The sequence below is a fragment of the Muscardinus avellanarius genome, assembly GCF_963383645.1.
Source record: "Muscardinus avellanarius genome assembly, chromosome: 2".
Lineage (NCBI taxonomy): Eukaryota > Metazoa > Chordata > Mammalia > Rodentia > Gliridae > Muscardinus > Muscardinus avellanarius.
The window spans coordinates 104719672-104731853 of record NC_137787.1 but is presented as its reverse complement, the minus strand read 5'-3'; the positions used below and the strand labels follow the sequence as shown (position 1 = coordinate 104731853).

Sequence of the window (12182 nt, the reverse complement as noted above, 5' to 3'; positions counted from 1 at the left end):
CTGGCTGTGGTGGCACACGCTTGTAATCCCTGCAGTTGGGAGGCGGAGACAGGAGGATCACGCAGGTTCGAAGCCAGCCTCACTGGCTTAAGAGACCCTGTTCCAAATAAAATATAAAATAGGTCTGGAAGTGTAGCCCAGAGATAGAAGGGTTCCATCCCCAGTACCACAAAAAAAAAAAAGAAAAAAAAATATCATTTAAAATAAGTGTATTTTTTCTGGATGGCTAATTAGTCATCATTTGGATTAAATTTAGCTGCATTTTAGGAAAATATAGGAAGAAAACAAAACAAATAATGGTATGCTTATATCACAACATGTCTAACTATAATGTACAATTACAATGCACCAATATAAATAACTAGACATATTCAAATTAAGTCACTGTAAGAATACCTCAGACCAAAAACACTATCTTGAAGGAAAACTGACAAGATATGTATAAGTTAAATTATATTTATTTGCATGTGTATGCATCCAGGTATGTGTATAAAAGCTGTATGTGTGTGTATGAAATTAAGAAAAATCAAGGTAGCCAAATTAAAATAGTTTTAAACAATAATCTTTTCTAAGTTTTAACCAATTCTATGGCATTACATGTATGTTCCTAATCCCCTATTCATTCCTGGGGAAAAAAAGTGGTATTAAAGGGGATTGAGTCCACAATTTATAGAGAATTTATCTATATAAATTAAAATCTCTCAGTGTTTGAAAGTCTTTACCTGTGAATTGGGAAAACAGGCAGTACATAATGGGTTGTGAACATTAACTATAGTAACATATATTCTGATAATTTGACAGAACAAGATTTTCTGACTCCTTCTTTGGTTATTTCAATAATAAAAGCACCTAGAATTAAGTGATGTGATATAAAAATATTAAAAAATTAAAACAAAAATGGTGGGCTTTTTTCAATGTTTTATTTATAAAGACTAAAAGACCAGTATGATATAATAATAGTCAAAAGATGCCACACAAGTCAATAGTTATTGTTACCTTAATCACATGGAAAAGAAACTTGTTAGAACTATGAATTGGGGAACAGGGGAACACAAATTAATGGTCTTTTAAGAAAAGAAAAAAGGATAAGAAGTTATTTTCCACTTACTCCATAAGACTGGTTGGCTGACCTGAAAGATAGTAATATAATCTTTAAAATAAGTCATACTATCATTTTCTGAATTTCTATAATCAACTATAAGTACAGTGGGTTCTTATTGTTGCCTTTATTTCTTTTCTATTGATGGAGAATAAGTAACAGGCTCATACAAATAGTATTTATCTTGTTTCATATTCATTTCTTCTCTCCCCTTCCCTTTCTATACCATATTTATAAATACAAGACCAATAACCTGTTGCTTACTTGGTCTTGGCAGATGGTAGGAACTGTCTTTCTGCTCTCAATGAATGCTTGCTAAAGTCAATAATAGTTCTATGTTAAACTTAATTTCTAACAACTATCTCCTCATTATTTTTCTTGTTATATCTACTCTGAAGCACTTTAGTATTTGTTTCATTCACTCTTTCTTCCTTTAACTTCTTTTTCTGGTACTGAGGATGGAATCCATAGGTCTTCTACCTCTTGGCTACACCCTCAGACCTATTTTATTTTTTATTTGGAAACAGGGTCTCACTAAGTTGCTAAGGCTGGCTTCGAACCTGCAATCCTCTCTCAGTCTCCCAAGTACTGGGGTTACAAACATGTGCCACCACATCTGGCTGCACTTTTTTTTTTTTACTTTATGAACATATCACTATAAATTTTCAATAAGAAACAAATAACTCTCTTAACAAAATCTTCCTTACAATATGTTCTCAATAAATTGAAGGAAAATGGCTTCCCTTACTCTTCCATTGCAATATGAAGATAAAACTAAAAAACAGTCAGTGAGTGACTGTTATCCCAATAGGCATATTACAGAATAGTACATCAGGATGAGGTCTGTGGCCTCAAAGAGGAAGAATAGCTGGCCCCAGGGTCAGTCATAGTAAGAGAAAACCCGAAGTGGTGGGTAGTTATTAAAGGTGGAGGAAAGAAAATGGGTCATTAGTTCAAAACTAAGTAGAAAGAAGTGAAGCTTAAATGAAAGAATAGAGACTATATTTAACAGTGATAATTATGTAAACTAGAGAAAAAGCTACAGGGATTTGTATATACTTTTAGATATGAACTACATATTAGTCAATGGTGCATTAGCAGGAAAATCTTTTTTAAAAATAATTAAAGTGTAGGCCGGGGGTGGTGGTGCACACTTGTAATCCCCGCTCTTGGGAGGCAGAGACAGGAGGATCACGCAGGTTCGAAGCCACTCGCGCACTGGCTTAGGAGACCCTGTTTCCAAATAAAGATGTAAAAATAGGTCTGGGAGTGTAGCCCAGAGATAGAAGGGCTTCCAGGAACCCCAGTACCATCACCATAAACAAAAAAAAAAAGAAAAAAATTAAAGTGTAACAAATATTTTTTCATAAATTATATCTAAAGTACTTAATATCTGTCTTTGCTAATTGCTTTTAATTTTTATCTATTCATTCTTTATAATCCTCTGGGTTTCATATTTATCTTACATTACTTTTTTTTTTGGTGGTACTGGGGTTCCTGGAAGCCCTTCTACCTCCGGGCTCCCAGACCTATTTTATACTTTATTTGGTAACAGGGTCTCTTAAGCCAGCGCGGCTGGCTTTGAACCTGCATGATCTTCCTGTCTCCGCCTCCCAAGCACGGGGATTACAAGCGTGTGCCATCATGCCAAGCTTTATATTACTTTCTGAATTATAATCACTTGTGGAAACTCCCAGTTTTGAAACTTCTCTTACTAGGTTAATAAATTACATTCTGGAAATATATTTTTGTCTACTTCACCATTTGTTTAATATTCAGTAATGAAATATGAGTGAATCTGATCAAAGAGTAAAGTGCATTAACACAAGAAGTTTGAGGTAGGTGTACTTGAAACATTCTTAACATACACCATTATGCATGTTCCTACAGTACTTTGATTAAATAATCTTTCCATCTCTTTAAAGTATTAAAATTAAGAGCCGGTTTTCCTGAACACATTTAACTCAATTTTTTTTTAATCAAAAAGCTTAACAGGATTGAATCACAGCCGAGCCTGTTCATCCAGAGACCCACAGTCAGTCTGAGCATCCTTTCATTCTAACTTTCATAAAGAAACCAACACAAAGAAAATTACAATCATTTTTTCTAATCAAGATCTTTCAGAAAAATACAACCTTATGGTAGGTGCTTCTTCTACCCAAATCTGATGACTAAGCATTTCACATTACAGTTTAGTTTTTATAGAATTTGCCATTAAGACGTGAGGCTTCTGTACCCACCATGACTATCAGGGTATAGAACTAAAGCAGCCTCCATCTGCTCCACTTATACTTCATTCTAGGAAGCTTTTGTTCATAAAGTTAAGACTGTTAATAAGAAAAAAAGTTGATATTTCTTTTTTTTAGAAGGCTGCTGAGAATTCATTTCTTTAAACAGCACCCAAAACTAGGCAAATTGCTCCTTATCAAACAACTAACTGAACCATAACATCAAGAAATGTGCGCAACCGTAACCAGATCCTCACAGTGAAAAAAACAAAAAACTGGTTACTTAAACTCACATCACCAAATCTATACATACCATCCTCCACTCTCCTCCTTCTCGACACTCTAAAACTTAAAACATTGTCTCCCCTGCCTGCAATTAGTCATAAACTAAGCTTTGTTAACAGATTATTCTGGGTGATTTTTGGGAAAGTGAAGGTTGACAAAGTTCATTCTCTATGTATAGCAATATAAAGTTAAGTTATTGATTTTGTTAGAGCTATTATAAATAATGTAAGTATGCATTTATTTTACATAATTTGTTTTATTCATTCGTTCGTTTGTTTGTTTGTTTTGTGTTACTGGGGTGGAACCCAGGGGCTCTTCTTCCTCCAGACCTATTTTATACTTTATTTGGAAACAGGGTCTCAGTAAGTTGCTGAGAGCCTCACTAAGTAGCTGAGGCTGGCTTTGAACCTATGCGATCCTCCCGTCTCAGCCTCCCAAGCCAGGGGATTACAAGCGTGCGCCACCACGCCCGGCTACATAATTTGTTTTAAATATTTCAAAATGAGCTGGGCATGGTGGTGCACTTTTGTAATCCCAGTATTTGGCAGACTGAGACAAAGATTCATATATTTTCAGCCAGCCTAAGCAATATAGCAAGGCCCTTAACAATCTGAGACTGTGTTTCAAACTAAAAAAAAATAAAATATGACTGAGGGTATAGTTCAAAGTTAGAATGCCCCTGAGTTCAATCCCCAGTACCACAAAATTAATGTTTCAAAACTAAATCTGTTTATATGAAAAGAGTTTTCAAAAAGTATAAAATATCTTAGCAAATCAGTTCTTTGGGACATTTTCATTCAAATGTGATCTTCATTTAAAACGTTTATATGTCCAAAGTAAAATTTTTGTAGCATCTCATATTTTTAAAAAAATATACATATTCAATAAACTGAGAAGCCTAAAATTAGAGCTCATTATAGAACATAATAATGAAATTATTTTCACAGAAAACGCTCAAATAATTTTAGAAAGCATTTGTTAAATATTGTGTTGAAATTTCATTCCTGAATTAAACATATCAATGGTAAATCAAGAATATTGAGTCATTCTTAATTGGAACACAGCAGGCCCCTCATTCAACTCTCCTCAAACACTGCTCACAATAATGCAAAACTGTCCTAGCTCTCTGAAGAGCCCCAGGCATTTAGAAATGGCATCTTTGTCTTTTTCTTTTACCTCAAAATTTCTTCCCATGCACATTCTTCTTTTCCCCGGATGTTTAGGAGAAAGTAATTGTTTTCCTTTGTAAAATAAAAGCTATTTTGTAAACAAATCAACTTATTATTAGCTCTCAAATATCTTTCATTTCTACCATTTCTTCCTGGTCCCTATAATTGTCATTGTGAATACTGCTCTCTGTTAAAACTGCAATAAGTGTATTCATTAGGTGTTTTGCTTTGTCTCTGGCATTTTTCCTTGTACAACAAGACGGAATAAACTTTGTAGAGGAGGCTTCTGCCTTATTCTGCATCCATATTTTCTGCCTTCTCATGTAGGGCAGCTATAAGTCTTTTCCCTCCTGAAATTAAAAACTTCCAACATCACCATTGATCCTCAGTAACCAAATGCAATGCATTTTCCCCATGATTAATCTCACCCTCACTTGAGTTCACAATATAGCACAATAATGAACAGAAGGATGATGAAATCCACCTCTCTTGGCTTTGAACCATTACCTTGCCCTGGTATTCTGTCTTCAAGCACAAACCTATGTTCTGTTTGTCAGATTGCTAACACAACAAAGGCATATTTGGGCTTTGATCCCACTCCCATCAGATTTTGTTTGAATGATCATTTTTACTAGCACTTTCCTATATTTATTCTTAAATTTTATATTAAAATCTTTACATTACCCACCTGCCACATCTATGTTTCCATTGCTATACTAGGTCATATAAATATCTCATAAACACATAAAATTTAGTGGAATAAAAGTAAAATTGCAATTTAAATTCAACTTCCATCCAAGGTATATTTTTTATAACCTGTTGGTCATTCATACATCTTCTTTTGAGAAAAATCTATTTAGTCCCACTGACTGTTTTCAATGCAGCTGTTTGGGGTTTTATTTGCTATTAAAATTTTGGAATTCCTTATATATTTGTGGATACAAACTGCTTGTTATATGTATAATTTGCAAATATTTTCCTCTTTTCATAAGGTGACTAAATGGTTTTCTTTTCTACGAAGGTTTTTTTGTTTGATGTGATCCTATTTGTTTAATTTTGCTTTTGTTTTCTATGGTTTTTGGATCTGTGCCTATTTCAACATTTAGCTTTTCCCTATATTTTCTTCTACTAGTTACAAGTCTTACATTTATGGCTTTGATCCATTTTGAGTTGAGTTTTGAAAATGGTGAAAAATGTCTAGAATACACAATTTTTACATCACCATTTATTGAAATTATTTTTCTCCTACAATTTTTCTTAGCATGATTGTCAAATATCAGTTGGCTGTAGATGTGTGAGTTTCTTCTAGGCTCTGTCTATTCTGCTCTATTGATATTTGAACCCGCTTTTAGATAGACACTATGCTGCTTTGATTACTATGTCTCTAGAATATGAATTGAAATCAGATAGTATAACCTCCCCATTTTAATGCCTTGAGGTTGGAGGAGAAATGGTCATCACAGTCAGGTGCTTGACCCAACAGAACACCAGCAACTCAGTCTGTGAGTACTGACCTGGTGGAAAGGGTCATGGGGATTTGCCAAGCACTGTATTCCACTGTGTTGGGCCTGGTCCTGGGTTTCAATTGGAAGACATGGATTTAATTCTTTCTCTCCCTCAAGTTAAATGCTTCTCTTTCCAAACTTGGCTGCTTGCAGAGGAGGACGGCATGGCCAACTCTTTTCTTCATACTTTTTTGATAGTATTTTTATTCGATATACTAGATATAAACACTGTGGTCTTACACCTGATTTTCATAGCTGTTTTGAAGGTACTTTGATATGTGAATAGCTTTTCAATGATGTCTATGTCTATCTATGTCTATGATAAGACAACTGTTGGAGAATCTTAGCCACCATTTTGCTCCTTTTCTTATTCCTTTAAGAATTGAAACCATCTATGCCCACACATTTTACTGTTTAAAATAACTTAAGTTTATTATATAGCTGTCTGCCTATTTCAATTTTAATATTTTAGAAAATTCTTGCCAGAAAAATGAAGTTTAAAATAACTGGATTTTTTTTCTTCTTTTCTTTACGGGAACCTCCTGCAAATCGATTTGCTTAAAAAACAGTCTGCTAAACTAAAAATCAATTGGGTAAATATCTCCTATATAAAATAATATCCAGTTCTATCAATGACTATTTACTATTTGAGAGGCTCTTCAACTTTACCTTCCTAAATTCACCAATCTTTAATTATTGCATTATAAATTCTGCCAGGTCATAAACAGTATCACTTATTAAAATACCCATCAACATAGATCTTGAAAACCTCATACTTTCTTTTTCTTTTTTCCCATGCAGTGAATTAGTTTCTGTGGCAAATGTGATCTCATTTACCAAAGTAAGCAACAGTTTAGCCATGCTTCAGTATGTTCAATAGGTAATTTGGGTAGAACTTTGGGGGTACTAGAGTTCAACAGTTCATAAGTTCTGCAGTATATAAATATAACACCAATTCAGAGAAGTATCTCAACATATGTTTTTGTATTTACAAAGTTTAAATTTCTGACAACATTTATAACTTCATTTTCACTGTTATAGCCTAGTTTTAAATATATTTATATCTTTAATGATATCCTCCTTTACTAAAATTTAGTTGGGTTCCTGTGTACTGTGGCCTCAAGTATCCCTAAACTTTGTCATGACTTTAGCAAGAATCTTACAAGGTCAATTTAGTATTAATTAAACCCTCCAATTTATCAAATTCATCACCATCTTTAATATCTAAGTAACTGGCTTACCCTTAGCAGGGATTATGTTAGGATAGTTTAGCAAAACTTCAATTACCTCAATGACTCCTCTTAGCAATTTCCCACGCACTGACCATCTGACTCTGCTTACTGACTTTAAGTCCCAGATACCTGTATTGTTTTGGGTGTTGATTTCAGTCTCTTTCCCCTGTTGCAATATAATCTTCCTTACTATTTAGCAAGTGTAAAGATAATATATCTTTAATTGTATCTTGAAAATCTAAGCACTGGTAGCCTATTTTAAAAATTTTCTAGCAGTAAAACTTTGCTTATTTGTTGTGTTTTTTTTTTTGTGTGTGTGTGTTTGATTGAGTGTTTGTGTACCTATATGTATGGATGGGTAGATATATAGATACACACACACCTAGACACATATGTATGTATTTCATTGAATACACTAGACCAGAGGTTTACAAACGACAGCACTGGGCTAAATGTGCCTCTCCAATGCCTTTTGTAAATAAAGAACATCATATATTTATTTACTTGTATATGGCCTGTTTTTATACCACAAAAATAGTGTCAAACTGTAATAACAGAAACTATATGACCCATAAAGCTAAAACATTTACTCTTCAGTCCTTCTATGAATAATTTTGCTGTCCTTTATGTAAGATCATTGTTTGTCTCATTAAAAAAAAAACACATTTTATTTACTATGTTTACAAATGTTATTTTAGTCACTGATCACTAATCACTTAAATGCTAGTAAAAGACTGTTTAGATTTCCAAAGTATCTATACACAAAAATTGTTTCCTTTTTCACCCCATTATGACATTAGATATATATTTGCCTATAAATGTTTCAAATTCCTAGTAAATAGGCTAAAACTAGGTATACAAAAAATACATTTTCCTAATAAGTAACCAGAATAAAGGTCATCTTCATCTAAAAGTCACTATAATCAAAAGTAATCATCATTAATTCATATGGAAGTGTCAGTTCTATGAATGGCACTTCTCATGATAAAGAGCCCTTCCCAGGATAGATAATGGAGCAGTTGATAGCCACTCAACTAAATGATGTTTTTCTGATTTGCAGCTAAAATGTGAATAGCAGCAATTCTCACATGATCATTTCATTCTTTATATTATTTGCCAAAAAACAAATCACAGAAGTGGAAAATAAAACTCACTAGAATTTCAAATATCTCTTCCCACCAGGATTGTTTGCCTAATAGTCGCATACACATAGCTTTAACTGGTTCTTAACTTTTTTAGTTAAAGCCTTTATAAAAGCTTTACTAACTCTAGAATCATATATTCAAGAACCTCTGCCTGAGTGGTTCTGAGACAGGAGGAGAGGAGTGTATAAGAGGTCCTTGGAGAGGGGCACCTCAATTTAGGACTAGGGAGGTTATTTTTCTGAAAGTTCTCATTACTGAATTGTAATTAAACATGATAGGGAAATTCAGTGTGATACTCACAGACATGCACATGTGTCTTGGTGTATTTCCATCTATATTCCACACTGCTTCCTCCCTGGATATGTTAGTGAACTATTTTGCCATAGTGTTATTTAAACTATTTCCTTTTTCAACCCTACCCACACTGCTTCCTCCCTGGGCATATTAGTGAAATTGATAATAATATCTTCATATAGTGCCATAGTTATTTAAACTATTTCCTTTTTCAACCCTACTTTTCCCCTCCCTAATTTCTATTTCCAATTCCCTTCCAATATACTACTGGCCTCTCTCCACATTATTTAAAGTTCCTTTTGTTTCTTAGTTTTTCTCCAGCTTCCACATATGACAGATAGAATGCAACCCTTGACTTTCTGAAACTGGCTACTCTCACATAGCATAGTATTCTCTAGTTCCATCCAGTTCTTTGCAAACCACATAATTTTGTTCTCCTTTATGGTTATGTAGATTTCATTGTTTGCATATGCACATTTTCTTTATTCATTCATCCATTGATGAACACCTAGCTTGGTTCCATAATTTTGCTATTGTGAATTCTGCTGTCATAAACATGGGTATATATGCATCACTCATATTCTAATTTTAACTCTTTGCAAAAATACAAAGGAATGATAATTGGGTCTTATGGTATTTCATAGATTTATTGAAGAACCTTAAATAAATAAATTTAAGAATGTGCCAAACTTATTTATTAAGGTAAGAAATAAGCTTTTGAAGTGAAGGAGAGATCAGGCTATATTTTGAGTGAGAAGCAATGGCCTGGTCTGGGCTTTAAATATTTATAGGATAGTGGTCAGAGGTCTCAACTGGAGATGGAGTCATGGAGGAGTCACTCATGTCCGCATCATGTTTTTCTGGTATTCGTGCATTACATTCACATCATGCTGCTTTCTGTAGGTAAGGAGAAGGATGCAAGGACATGGGTTGGATTGCTCAGAAATTGCTTGTTTCTCATTCCAAAAGATAATGGCTGTTTCTTTTTAGCAATCAGTATATATGGATTTTTCTCTGTACCCTCAAATTCTTATCTGTCTTTTCTATTAAAATTAGAAGGTGAAGTAAAGGAAGATGTAACCATATTCATGTTTTCTATTCACTAAATACCTCATATAAATATAAGATCTAGGCCGGGCGTGGTGGCGCACGCTTGTAATCCCCGCGCTTGGGAGGCAGAGACAGGAGGATCGCACAGGTTTAAAGCCAGCCGCGCGCGCTGGCATAGGAGACCCTGTTTCCAAACAAAAATGTAAAAGTAGGTCTGGGAGTGTAGCCCGGAGGTAGAAGAGCTTCCAGGAACCCCAGTACCACCAAAAAAAAAAAAATATATATATATACACATATATATATACATATATATACATATATATATACATATATATATACATATATATATACATATATATATATATATATATATATATATATATATATATATATATATATATATATATGATCTAGTTGTGTTCCATGACCCCACAGATCTAGAAGTCAGCATTGCAATGACATATGCAGGGGACATAGCTCATTTTAAAGTAACATCTTAACTGCAAAATATGGAGGGGAATAAAATAGGCTAGGCCAACACCTACATTACTCTTCTATCTTCTATTTTATGTTTAATTTTTGTTAGCTAAGATAGTGGAACTCTTTCCCTCCCCTCTCCCCTTAGATTAAACTAAGCTGATCTCAGTTTGCAAGTGTGCTTTGGACAAATGAGCACATCACCAGCAGTACTTTCTAAAATAGGAGCTTCCTTGTTTAGAGATTCCACTCCAGTACTCTATCAAGCACACATGCTTTCCAGTCATGTTTAATATCAGCATATACCAGATGATAAAAGAAAAACATGATAAAAGAAAGATATGTAAAATTAATGATAGTAATTTTCTTATTTTTCTTCTGATTCTTTTTCAGTGTTGGGGATCAAATCCATGGTCTCCTGAGTGCTAGTCAATCACTCTAACACTAGCTATTTCTCCAATTACTTTCAGATATCAAAGTAACATATATTCATTGTAGAAAATGTGTACAATGCAAATATATCAAGAAAAAGTAACTGAAAATTTTAATAAATTCCTTCATAAAACACAGAATGGCAATCGCAAAAATAAAAAGATTTTTATTGCATCTTCTCTTAAGATTATAGACTATTTTACTCTGTAATTTAGTATTCTCCATTGACTATTTTGAATGCCTAACATTCTCAACCCAAATTGAAATCATTGAAAGAAAGATAAATTGAAACATGATAATTGGAAATGCAGAAGAGAAAAAGAGAAAATATTTAAAAGGTAAAAATTGATATTCTGAACTTGAATTTAATTATAAAAAGCATCACTGAAGAGTTTTGTTATCTAACAAACGAATTCATATATAAACAGATGTTATAACTTTTCAAATGCATAATGGCATACCTTTATCAACTTCTGCATATTTCAATTAAATATCTAGAGAGCAGAATTGATCATTGCACTCCAACAAATATATAATTAAATCATAAGGTACAACTTAATTGAATAGAAAATTGACTTAGTTGAATAACTGGAAGTATTGCACCGGTTTAAACAGAAAATGCATTGAAAGAAGTAACAAAAGGAATGATTAAAATTCAAATACTCAAGCACAATCAAACCCTGAAATATAAAATATATTAAAATACTTTTAATGTTTACAGGTTAATCACCAAAATAAAAAAAACTAGTTAGTTGTAAGGCTATGTTTAGAAAAAAATGAGAAATAACAGAAAAATACATTTTTGTTTTAATTTTTAAGAAATCATTTTCAAGCATATTAGGTTTTTATTATTTTGTAAACTAAAGGTTTATGAAGAAAACACAGTTGATTTAATATTCTTCCTCATATAGGGATGCTAGAGAGAAATTAGGACACAAGAGGGACTCCAGACAAAAGAGGGGAAACCTTAGTGGAGTGAAAGAAGGGACGCAACTTAGCGAGATGGAAGAGGGAGGAAGACTTGAAGTGGGTAGCACCTTGATGGTCATGATGTACATACATAAACATATCATAGCTAATCAATGTGTTGAGAATGGGAAGGTAGGGAAGGAGATGAAGTGGATAGGCACTGGGGGAGGGCTCAAAAAGAATGGAATTAAACTGAACTTCATGAAGACGTATGATTACAATGCACCAATAAAATCAATAACCTGGAAGCTGGGCATTGTGGATTACATGCTTGTAATCCCAGTATTTGTGAGGCTG

General features: G+C 33.5%; 1 protein-coding gene across 5 annotated transcripts in view; it reads right to left on the bottom strand.

Moving 5' to 3' along the window:
• DPP10 (dipeptidyl peptidase like 10) overlaps window positions 1-12182 on the bottom strand; it is a gene marked incomplete at both ends in the record, with an annotated part of 1533989 nt that overhangs the window by 382942 nt on the left and 1138865 nt on the right. The gene's annotated exons all lie outside the window — the stretch shown is intronic.